Source organism: Danio rerio, chromosome 3 (assembly GCF_052040795.2).
Source record: "Danio rerio strain M-AB ecotype USA chromosome 3, GRCz13ab, whole genome shotgun sequence".
NCBI lineage: Eukaryota > Metazoa > Chordata > Actinopteri > Cypriniformes > Danionidae > Danio > Danio rerio.
This window is the reverse complement of record NC_141023.1, coordinates 21,437,657-21,450,519: the sequence shown is the minus strand read 5'-3', so window position 1 is coordinate 21,450,519 and position 12,863 is coordinate 21,437,657. Positions and strand designations below refer to the sequence as shown.

The 12,863-nt window shown below is 32.9% G+C and overlaps 2 long non-coding RNA genes across 24 annotated transcripts; one reads left to right on the top strand and one right to left on the bottom strand.

Annotated features, from left to right (window-relative positions):
- Positions 1 to 1,406: 1,406 nt before the first annotated feature.
- LOC147845607 (uncharacterized) lies at positions 1,407 to 8,973 on the bottom strand. Of its 23 annotated transcripts, none has more exons than XR_015480693.1 (15): positions 8,896 to 8,973; positions 8,778 to 8,797; positions 8,490 to 8,615; positions 7,249 to 7,282; positions 7,057 to 7,086; positions 6,896 to 6,965; positions 6,542 to 6,571; positions 6,376 to 6,445; positions 6,257 to 6,290; positions 6,022 to 6,051; positions 5,845 to 5,914; positions 5,446 to 5,490; positions 4,335 to 4,468; positions 4,125 to 4,256; positions 1,407 to 1,686 (listed from the first exon to the last, which is right to left on the bottom strand). It is a non-coding gene; the product is annotated as an uncharacterized LOC147845607 (long non-coding RNA). The 23 variants fall into 23 exon arrangements; XR_015480698.1 differs by having other exon boundaries at positions 4,335 to 4,465; XR_015480689.1 differs by having other exon boundaries at positions 6,263 to 6,290.
- A 2,417-nt stretch (positions 8,974 to 11,390) lies between these two features.
- LOC107988034 (uncharacterized) lies at positions 11,391 to 12,625 on the top strand. The gene is given in 2 exon segments (NR_137286.1): positions 11,391 to 11,452; positions 12,280 to 12,625. It is a non-coding gene; the product is annotated as an uncharacterized LOC107988034 (long non-coding RNA).
- Positions 12,626 to 12,863: the final 238 nt, after the last annotated feature.

Here is a 12,863-nt window from a genome sequence, read left to right as displayed (position 1 = left end):
ATTTATGCTCATGGATTGGCACTTATTTAATCTTCACCATATCATTGATAATACTTTGTTGACAGACATGAAAGATATGCAACGTCACTTCAGATTTGTTTCATGTTCTACAAAAGGGGTTCTTCTTTTAAACTCATCCAATTAACTATTTAAAGCACAAATATGAGGTAAAATTACTGTTGATATATTTTGAGAGTATCATATACTTATAATTGTTCCCAGCTGGTTCTGCATCAGCTCACGATTAATTCACCAATCAGATGATTCTTAACTCACTATAAATAATCAGAGTTTTCTTATCTCAGTATCTACGTCTTGAAGAATCCCCCCCCTTACCCTCCCCTATTCCTGCTCCTTTCCAGATAAGCAAAACGGCATGTCTCTTGTTAAAGTCCCTACTAAACCAGTTGACATTTCTTTGTGGAGTTTGCTTGATCTCCCTGTGCTCACATCCTCCCACAGTACAAAAATATGCAACGCAAGTAAATTGAACATACCAAATTGATAGCCGAGCTCTTAGCAAGTGTACATCTCTTCTTAGAGATCTGTCATTAACCAGAAATAAGTTGGGGGAGTTCATTGAGATCTATGAGCTCAAACTCCCCTCACGCCCTACACTCTAAAAAAAAATTCCGTAAAAAAACGGTAAAATGTACTGGCAGCTCATTACACAAATATTTTACCGTAAATTAAAAACGGAAAACTTCTGTTAATTGACAGTGTGTCCACATTAAAAAAACTAAAAAATATCCGTTTTTTGACGGTTAAACTACTGTAAAATAACAAACCATTTTATAGTAATTTAAGGGTTTTCTATATAAAAAAACGGTTATTTTCTGTGTTTTTAAGGGTATACCAACAGTAAAAAAGCGGAACTATTTTGTGTTTTAATAGTATACCTACTGTAAAAAAACAGACAGATTCTGTGTTTTAATAGTATACCTACTGTAAAAAAACAGACAGATTCTGTGTTTTAATAGTATACCTACTGTAAAAAAACAGACAGATTCTGTGTTTTAATAGTATACCTACTGTAAAAAAACAGACAGATTCTGTGTTTTAATTGTATACCTACTGTAAAAAAACAGACAGATTCTGTGTTTTAATTGTATACCTACTGTAAAAAGAGGACTTTTTTGTTTTTTAATAGTATATATACAGTGAAAAAATGAACAGATTCTTTGTTTTAATGGGATACCTACTGTAAAAAAATTATTATTTTACTAATTTAATGCTCTTCAAGCAGCATATAAATAGCAGTTGGTAAGGATAAACCTATACATATGGGAAATACACTACTAATGGTTTACCATAGTAAAACAAAACATGTATTCCATACTGTATGTATAGAGAAGCAGTAAATAGTTTGTTAACTGTGAACTTACAATGATTAGTACAAAAACAACTTTGCAATTAAAACAGATTCTTTAATGAATACAAATCATTTGAATTCCAAATAGCTAGTTATACACACAATAAATACATATTGACATGTGAATCACACAGTGAGAAGTCTTGGCAAATAATCTCAAAGCAAATTAGTTTTAAATGTTAGCTTTAAGATAATTGAGGACAAGTGGGCAAATTACAAGTACTTTACATTAAGAAACCAGGTTAACTGCAAGATGGCAGGAAACAGACGATACAACTGGGTCTTCTTCCGCTCCAATACTGATACTTCAATGGCTGTAAAAAAAAAAAACATTACTAATGACATTTCACTTACAACTGGGGTAATTCCTTGCATGTCAATAGTTTACACAAATGAAAGTTTTATCATCATCTTCATGTCTCACTCTTGTCATTTCAAGCCTGTCTGACTGACATACTTCAACAGAACAAAATAGGAGAAATAGGAGCAACATTCTTTAAAATATGATATTTTGTGTTTTGCAGAGGAAACAAAGTCATACAGGTTTAAAATGTCAAGAGAGTAGGTAAATTATGAATGATCAATTATTCAGTTTTGGGTGAGAAATCACTTTAAGATTTTTCAAAATAAAGTGTAGGTACTTTTGACAATATTCAGAACAATAATGCAAGAGAGAAACAGTAATATAAACAAAATATGCTGGTAACACTATAATAACAACGGGCTATGATTCATTTATGAAGCATTAGCAAATAGTGAATTCATTATCTGTTAAGCATTAACTCTACATTAATAGATGTTAGCAGTTGGTTATAAATACAGCTGCAAAATTTGCTACAGCTACAGTTTAATAATTGTGTTATCAAACTTAAATGATTGATTTTACATTACTATTTATAGATAAAAAAAAAAAAAAATATATATATATATATATATATATATATATATATATATATATATATATATATATATATATATATATATATATATATAATATTATATTTAATATTGCATTATTTACAAAATTTCTTCCAGTTGTGGCCTAATCTAAAGTGAGGATTATTTATGATTTATAAATCCTTATAAACGACAGTTAAACCTTGCTGAATAGCAGGAGTGCCAAAATATAACATAAAACTGGATAAAACAACAATAAAATAATTTAATGATATATTTCGAGGCAACATTTCAGTGTTATTTAGCTATGTTTAAACTGTACAGTAATTTTATTTTAGATAAGATTTATTTTTCATTTAATACAATAAAATGAATTTCATTTTTAGAATATAACTGAATCTTTAATTGTGATTTATAAGGCGATTTACAAAGCATAAACAATCCTCACTTTAGGCTACAAAACTGGATGAAGTTAACAAAAGCACTTATTAAAATAAGTATTGTATATACTTTATATACTTATTTTTTATACTTTATATACACGTATAACAATTACTATTCATTTATGTATTTTCCTTCAGCTTAGTGTGTGCTCACACTATGTATAGTTGCCTTGAACCAGGCCGAAGCACTCTTGTCCTCCCTCCCGTCTCCCCTGACGTCCCGCACTCACATTGCATTCGAGCCTGAGCACTCTTACATCATCGATGATGCGCTGTTTAGTTTAGGAAGTGCTCTCAGCACGGAGGAGAATTCTTTAGTTATATTGTTTTAGTCGTTTGGGATGCAGTAACACGCTGTCAAGAATTTCGCCGAACAGATCAGCCACTTTTGATGTTAATAAACAATCATAAACTCCTTGTGCTGCAGGAATAGGAGGTTTGCTAAAGGCGCAGCTGTGGTGCAGTAAGGGGTTTGCGTTCATTGAACAGTAATAGTGGTTAATTTATCCAAATCAAAGTCCCTTGCAAACTGTCATAGATTAAAGACACAAACCCCTCACTGCACAACAGCTGCACCTTTAGCAAACCTCCTAGTACCTGCAGCACGTTGACTTTGATTGTTTATGAGCGTCAAAAGTGGCTGATCTGTTCGGTAAAATATTTGACTGCGTGTCACTGCATATTGAACAACTAAAACGATATAACAATATAAAGAAATCTCCACTGTGCTGATTGAGAGCACTTGTTAAACTGAACAGTGCGTTATTGATGATGTAAGCATGCTCAGGCTCGAATGCAATGTGAGTGCGGGTCGTCGGGGGAGACAAGCACGCTTCCAGTTTCAAGGCAACTGTGCATAGCATGAGTACGCCCTTGGAAACACCCATACACACATTTACAAACACACTCATACATAACAGCCAATTAAGTTAATCAATTTCCCTATAGCTTATGTCTTTGGACTGTGGGGGAAACCGGAGCACCCGGAGGTCTTCTTGCTGTGAGGCAACAGTGCTAGCCACTGAGCCACTGTGCTGCCCAACTATTACTATATGCCTGAATAATAAGATATATAAATGTTAGTTTAAATAGTTTATTAACCATTTACTTACACATTCTGAATGATTAGAAAAAAAATACACCAACTATTCTTAAATTACTGGTTTGTAAATAATGCTATACTAAATTTAGTAATGAAAAATTAATCATTAACAAAATATAAAAACAAAATCATTAAGCACATTATAGATGTGCTTATACGTCAAGATTACAGCATTTGCAGCTGTAGTTATAAACTGTATACTAAGGTCTGTTAATGTAGAGTTAAAGCTTAACAGAACTTTTTGCTAATGCTTAATAAATTAATCAATAGTGTTTAGTTATTATAAAGTATTACCGGTTTGCTTAATTACCTTTAAATCTTCCAAGGATTCTGAAAGTCTTTCTGGTCTGACAGGAATCGAAGGAGTTTAGATGGTATGTTTCTGCTTGGTGCACTTTTTTCTGCTATGGACCTACATTCTGGATAGTTACTCAGCATGCTCCTGTTGTAAATACAACAAACATGTATCAACTTACTTGTCTTATAAAAATGAAATAAACTTAAAAATGTAAAAACATACCTTCATATAAACTCCAGAGTCAGGGCTGCTTCCTTAGGCTACATAATGTTTAGCACATAAGAGACTAAACATGTAGCTCACCACAATTAGGGGACAGCTCAATGATCTTGTTATTGTGACTGTGGACTCTTCTTCTGAAAAAAAGAAAAGAAAAGTGAGTTGTGTGTTGGGTCTGGTACACGTCCACATGGAAAGAACCTATATAAACATATGGTTTAATATAGGTTTTGATTTAGGTTTTTGAAATATGTGACAAATATAAAATTGGCTGTTTTCCTATATTACATGTACATATATGGGTACATATATGCACACCTATATGTTAAATTATTAATATTATTAATAATATTATAAATATTATAATTATTATGTAAAATTATTCAAATACATGTCTGCTACATAATTTAAAAGAAATTAAAAAATATATATTTACTTAATCAAATATTACAAGAAATAATTATAGTGCAAGAACAAAAATAAGGCAAAAAAAAACAATAAAGGAAAGAAAAAAAAATGTAAAAAAATTATAAACCATTTTGTTTTACATTTCTTTCTTTTCCACTATCTTTATACAAGAAAGAATTGACCTTGCAAATGTTTCAGGAAAACGTGTAGACATCATAGCTTTCCATCTCCTCTCACTTATTTGCCATAGTTAAATTCCATAACATGCCAATAACATGTGATACAAAATTCAAGTGGCACATACATAAGTTTTTCGCATTTTTTAAGTTAGTTCTTACCCAGAGAGCAAACCTACGTTAAATTAACATTGAATAAATGTTAAAACATCAATCAAACTATCATTGAAACAACGTTAAAAAGTCACCACTGATTTTTAGGCAGTTTTCCACCCTGAAATAATGGTAATTCTATGATAATAAATAGACAAAACTGTCCCAAAATCAGCATTTATTCAACCAAAATTAAATCTTATTTTTTTACAATGAACCCAACATTAAATAAAATGTTAAATCAACCACACTATCATACAATTAATGTTGAAATTTAAAGTAGATTTTTAGCCAGTTTTGCATCCTAAAAATAAAGTTATTACAATGACGCTAAATAGATTAAACGGTCACAAAATCAGCATGAAGGCCTGGCTCACCATCAAGATGCCCACATTGAAATTGTCTCTCTCATCATCAGGTGGCTAAGAGAGAAAAGAAAATAGATTCAGCAGTGGACCAGTTATTTCCTTATCACTTTAAACAGACATTACCAAAATAAAGAACTTGTAACATTTCAAATGATGCAAAAATAAATAATAATAATAAATAACTGCTTGGTTCATTTAACAGATTACAGTAGCAGCTTAAAAACCCAGACAAAACACCCACATCAACCCAGTACTTTTTAGTTTGAATACATGTTAACAAAATTCAAAACTTACTGAAGCAAAATGTGTTCATGTAAACACTTAGTAAAAATATAGGTACAAGTAATTGGTTTGCCAAATAATAAAAATAAAAGCATCAATATCAAACAAAAACCCTGACAATTTTACCTCTTAAACTTGGAAGTTTACTGTCATCCCCTGTATTAGGTACAGATGGTCCAGCACAACTGCCTGAGTTCTGAAAGAGCAAAAACATTCTTGGTAAAATGACAATAGATGCAATGCTAAATATTAATCATTTTTTATTTTAATTTTTTGTATTATTTATAAAAATGCAGTACTGACCAGTCAGCATCAATTTTTACACCAACACACCTACAACAAAAATAACACTCATTCAGTTTGAAACATGCAGCACATAGTCTACTTTTATACTTTACAAACTTTGTGGATAATAAAAAAAAATGAAAACATTTAAAACCCCAGCTGTATTTTATTTCATTTGTCCATATTAATTCAAATTCAGTTTGGATTGAATGTAAGATTTAAGATTTTTATTTAGATTGCTGTGAAAATGTACCTGTACCTTGTACTTATAACCAAAATTACAGAACCTGGAAATCAACAAAGCAAAATATCAGTGAACCTTATATGTACAAAACACTAAAAACCAAACAGAAAAAACGCTGAACATTTTACCTCTTAAACTTCAAAGTTTACCGTCATCTCCTGTATAAGGTACAGAGGGTCCAGCACAACTGCCTGAGTTCTGAAAGAGCAAACACATTCTTGGTAAAATTATAATAGATGCAATGCTAAATATAAATCATTGTTTATTTTATTGGTTAAAAAATGCAGTACTGACCAGTCAGCATCACTTTTTACACCAACACACCTACAACAAAAATAACACTCATTCAGTTTGAAACATGCAGCACGTAGTCTACTTTTAAACTTTAAACTTTGTAAATAACAAAAAAATGAAAACATTTAAAATCCCAGGTGTATTTTATTTCATTTGTCCATATTAATTCAAATTCAGTTTGGATTGAATGTAAGATTTAAGATTTTAATTTAGATTGCTGTGAAAATGTACCTGTACCTTGTACTTATAACTAAAATGACAACATAAACATAAAGCAAATCTTATATCATATATCAGTGAACATTATATCTACAAAACACTCAAAATCAAACAGAAAAACCCTGAACATTTTACCTCTTAAACTTGAAAGTTTACAGTCATCTCCTGTATAAGGTACAGAGGGTCCAGCACAACTGCCTGAGTTCTGAAAGAGCAAACACATTCTTGGTAAAATGACAATAGATGCAATGCTAAATATAAATCATTATTGTTATGGTTAAAAATGCAGTACTAACCAGTCAGCATCAATTTTTACACCAACACACCTACAACAAAAATAACACTCATTCAGTTTGAGACAGTATACATTTAGACTTCACAAACGTTGTGAATAATAAAAAAATGAAAACATTTAAAATCCCAGGTGTATTTTATTTCATTTGTCCGTATTAATTCAAATTCAGTTTGGATTGAATCTAAGAATTTACCTGTAACATGTACTTATAACCAAAATGAAAGAACCTGAAAGTCAACAAAGCAAAATATCAGTGAACCTTATTTGTGCAAATAAAACTCACTTAAAATCTACATAAAAAGATTTTATTTGCGATAACACCATGTGTAGTTCACTCTATTATCAAGGTTTCATTAAAATAAAACTCCTGATCTCCTAATAGTAAAGAAAGTATTGTTTGCTATAATGAATCGAACTGACAATTAGTTTGAAGAATTTTAAGACTGTGGAAGAACAACTCATCTTTATATCTTCATATTAGCTGCCCTTGAGGTTCTTAAAAGTGAATAAATAAATATCAATGACAGTTCAACTCGACTACAACAAACATTTAATTGTGTGCTTTAAGGTACACGTTGTATTTGAGGCCGAAAACGCATGACAGTGTAAACACTATAAATACGTTTAAATGTCACACACGTACTGTATCACTCTGTTATCTCTGTACACACAAACACGCGTCGCGAAATGCGGAAGTTTTTTTTTTCGTTCCATTTGGCGAGCGTTGTTAAATTCCATAACACTCTCATCAGTTCTTGCTTCTTATTTGCGTCTATTACCCCAGTTTGTCACGCGGGATGAATGAAATGTTCATGAGTTAAAGTGAAACTGCCGAACTGCAGTTAAAGTCAGGCATCCTGCTGATTTGATTCATAAGGGCACTTGTTTGTCAGACGGCTCACCGGTCAGGTATACATCCGCGCTAAAATATCAAAGTATGAAAGTCACCCAGCTCCCAACCCAACGTTGAGAATAGATTAACGGCGATATATATTTTTTTTAATCGCGCGATAAGTCTCGCGTTAACGCAGCACGTTAATGCTGATAACGGCCCACCACTAATAAAAACTTTACGAGTGTGTATTTCCCCTCATACCGAGTTACAAATGCCTCCAATTCACGCGAGTCTAACTTGTAACTTACTTAAAAACCAGCAAAGCTGTTCCACTGAAACTCGGTCACACAGCCTTAATACGTCGGTCAAACTAAAGCTAACATTTGATAACGTCAGTAAAAATATGAAATTAGTCATTAATATGCAAACAAACACAGACGGTCAGGTGTTACGAGCGTTTGAAACACGTTAACGTTAGTGTTCATTAAAGGTAACGTATATCAACCAAACTACACGGTGACACAAACTTTGAATGCTATCCCTTGTTCAATGCACTGTACAAAGAAAACATTTATATTTCTATAAAATAATTAACATACCTTTTACACTCTTACAGACAAACTGACGTTTACCGTTAATCCAGTCAGGTGCAGAGGGAGTGAGTGGGTGATTGGACGTCACGCCACTTCCCGCGCACGGCAGTTTAGAAAAATACGGACAAACAACTGTAAATGAACAGATACCATATTTACTGATGAGGAAAACGTATAAAAAGGTAAAAAATCATTAGGTAAATGCTTGTTTAAATTACATTTAACCACTCATAGCTCAGTTTGATCTTAATGAAATAAAGTCTGATCTTATTAACAATCTTAAACGTAACTCACTGCTGTACTTTCCATGGGCGCTTCATAAAAGACAAAAATCATTTTAAATAACGATAAAAAGGTAATAAAGCAGTCTTTTAACTAAAATATTGTTATATGTTTTATTAATCGTACTTACCAGGGAAAAAACAGAGGAAGAAATATGTCCCGGTGTCCATCAAACGCTGTCTGAGCTGCGATCCCCTTCCCACAATGCAATTCGAAAATGTATATAAACGGAAAAACACCCGTAATACGTGTTTACGGAAAAAATCTGTTAAAATATACAGTCATTTAACTGTTATTTTACAGATTTTTTTTACAGTGTACATACAGGAGAGAGAGCCCAGGGCTTGAGGATCTCGCTCAGGGCTCTCTCCCGGGACAGCACGCCAATCAAGCTTTATTATCAATCATTAGCTAAGTGTGAACTCTTGACAATATTAGCTACATATGATAATAACAAAGCTTTTCCCAGAGATGGGTTGCGGCTGGAAGGGCATTCGCTGCGTAAATACGTGTTGAATAAGTTGGCGGTTTATTCCGCTGTGGCGACCCCAGATTAATAAAGGGACTAAGCCGACAAGAAAATGACTGAATGAATGAATGAATGAATGACAAAGCTGCTTATTTTTTAGTATTTTATACACGAAAAACTGGAAAATTAAACTATGGACCCTTGTTTCTTGCCACAGAATTAAGAAATTATATTAAAAAAGATTCTTCTCAATTTTAAAAAAGAATGTCAAAAACATAAGCTTAAAATATGAGCTGTAAATGTAGAGTTATGAATTACTAGATATAAACGGATAAACCGATATTTCAAAACTGTGACTTTTCACATAAGTGCAACTACTTATTTTTAAACTTCCTTCCAATTCTGAATTTATAGATCAGAATTTTTTAGACAGAATTTTTTTCATATAATTTAGTTAATTACAATTGCATACCTCATAACTTTTATAACTTGCTCATAACTTATTAACTTGTGTAGAAGTTTATAACTGGTCTTTGTGAGAAGACAAGTCTGAATTGTGAGATAAAAAGTTGTAATAATTTTATTTTATGGTCTACACAATCTTACATAATACTGTTGTTAAACTGCTCCCAGCAAACAATTTTGTGTTTAATAGAGGTCCAATAGACATCTAAACATAGACAACTTGGCTAATACAAGGCTAAACTTGGGCTGTCAGTGAAAATCTAATAGACGTCTAAGAATAGCCCAAAACTAGACTAGTCGTCAAATAGACAGATTAGACAGACTTTATATGTGTAGTCATTCATTTCTGTTTAATTTGTCATTTCAATTCTGTATGTTTAATCAGAAATGTTTGAGTTCACACGGAAATTCTAAAGATTCTAGATTGCTATCCTCTCCTCTGCAATCTCTTCTAGATTGCTATCCTCTACTCTTAAGGATACATCAATATGCTTTCTATGCAGGGGAAAAGCAAAAGGTTTAAAAAGAAGATTCCGTTTGATTGTCATTTAATATCAATGTGTAAGAAAACTGACACTATGGTGATCTCACTTTTGGTATTTATCCCTGGAGAAAGCCCAAAATGACAGACATGAAGTGACTAAAACATTTCACATTTACATAGTTATTTGAAATGATGATTTCAGTAGCTTGATTCAGCATGTGTTTGTGTTGTGTTTCATGTTAATTTCAATTCCCCCTTTGCTTTCATGTTTTCAGACAGCATGCATTATTCTGTTTAAACTAGACTGGAATTTCTAGACTAGAAATGCAAACTGCCTCTCTCTTGCAGCAAAACAATTATTCACATCACTTTCAAATACGGCAATGAACACTAACTGTTAAATGCATATACAGTTAAAAAAATATACAATTCTGTGCATTTTCATAATATTGCGGTTTCATCTTATTTGATGTTAAACACCCTATCTTAAACTATTCTTTGTATTCTCCCTCTGGTGGTAACACAATCAGCAAATTAACAGTAATAGAAGGCAAAAAATAGACTTATGAAGAACAGTCTTGCAAGGAAAATACAAGCTTAAAGTGATTCATGGATTTTGAATTCATGGAGGGAGAATACAGAACTTTCTTGAATTCATGAATTGATTTGCAGTCCCCCTGTTGAAGACAGGGGAGTGAGGTGTACCCACTACTCTCCCAAGCCCAGAGCAGGATTTTAACCAGCAATTCCTGCATGAGAGGCATGCATGCTAACGAGGATGCTAAAGACTTTAGCCTTAAGTGTCAGTCACTAGTGTGCCCTTTGAGGCCAGAGAAGTGAAGTTTAAAGACTCGCTATACTCCAAACAAAGGCTGAGTGAAAAGGCTGAGTGACAGCATACCATTTTTGAACTCTCTAACACTCCCACACTGCAGTAGATGGGATTGTAAATATGGTGGCTACACTCAAAAAAATGATTCAAGCCCTTCTTAGATGTGACACAAATAAATACTGTTCCCATTATTTAAATATTTTTATTTTTAAAATATTAATTTACATTTAATTAATGTAACGTAAAATTTATTAGTCGTTTCACCTATAATCTTTATTAATCCAAATCAAATGAGTTCAATAAATTGACCCCGTTTTGCGCATGCGTGAGACCGTGCATTTTCACTGCCACCTGCATTGCGTTTCTCCGTCCACCATTTTCCACCTGTGGCTGCAGACGAGTTGAAGAGGCTCCCGACTACAAGAAGTCATTTTTTGGTGAGTATTCGTTTCTTTTTCAGCGAGTACCTCGCTATGAATGCATGTTATATTCTCGACGGTGTGCAACAAGCGTGATAAAGTTTTGCTTCGGTTTTCAGTAAAGTTGACGGCTAACGTTAGCTGGCTAGCCAGTCGCTCATCATGCAGGAGAAAATAATACTGACAGAGTTAACATTAACGTTTTTTATCATAATGTTCCGACGTTGATTTAATATTTTTTGTCTTCGGGGTGATGTTGAATCAACATTGAGGTAAAGTTGGTTAAATATTCGCACATTCAGACTTTTTCCTTGCTATAATTTCAGAAAGGTGTTATTTGCAAGCACTAAATAGTGAAATCATATTAGCAGCCAATGACTATCAAAGGACAATTTTTTTTTGTCAATTAAATAGTGCTAATGTTGTTTTCAAGTCATATTTACGTGTGATTTCCCAATATTCAAATTAGCGTAGTAGATAATATAGGGAACGTTAAATAAAGGAATGTGCAAATATAAAACCAACTTTACCTCAATTGAATTAACGTCTGACTATTTGAGTCAATGTATTTTATCTATCAATCAATTTAATGGTCTGAAGATCCTGATTCATTCTTTAAGGCATATTTGGTAAGTTTGATTGTTTCTCATGTAGTCTCTAACAGTGAAACTCTACAGTGTAACGTTAACTAGTTTTATTCCGTTATTTCTCCCATGGCACACAAATATGAAACTGAATAACTGTCAGTGTAAATAGATGCACACAGATTCACAAATGTTCTGACTTCTATAAATTTCACAAATGCACACAGATTATTTATCATTGCATATGATCTGTCTTTTCAGGCCTCTGGCACTGATGATGTGGAGAGGGGCATCTCAAGCACAGTCATGGGGATTTACATAATCCGAAGTTATGACAACGGGGAGCCACAGGATGTGGGAATTGTAATCAAAGGCATTAAAGTTCTGACCAACGTTGGCAGTGTCATCATGGGTTTTGTTGTGCTCTTTGGGCTCATTTATGCCCTTGATCTGAGATTTCCAGAAAACCTCAAGTACACCTTTGAGTTCATCCAGAAAATCATAATGAATCTGGATGGACACAAGCTCAATCCAAAGATACAGCAGCTGAAAATCAAATTGTTTTCTTAAAGTGAACACCAGATGACAAATAAATAAAGTTTCTTTACGCTTTTCGTATTTGGGATTCATTTGTCTTTTCAATCTTCTGCCATCTTTCATCTACTAAATCAACAACACTGAACCCATGGATGTTTTCCATGTGACATTTTACATTGTGGCTAAGCTACAAAAAGTAGGCATGTGGACAAGTAAAAAAAAAAAAAAAATTGGACATACAAATGCAAAATAATGTTTTTATGATAAATGTTTTCTATGTAGCCAGGGTGATGGAGTGACTTGGTGTG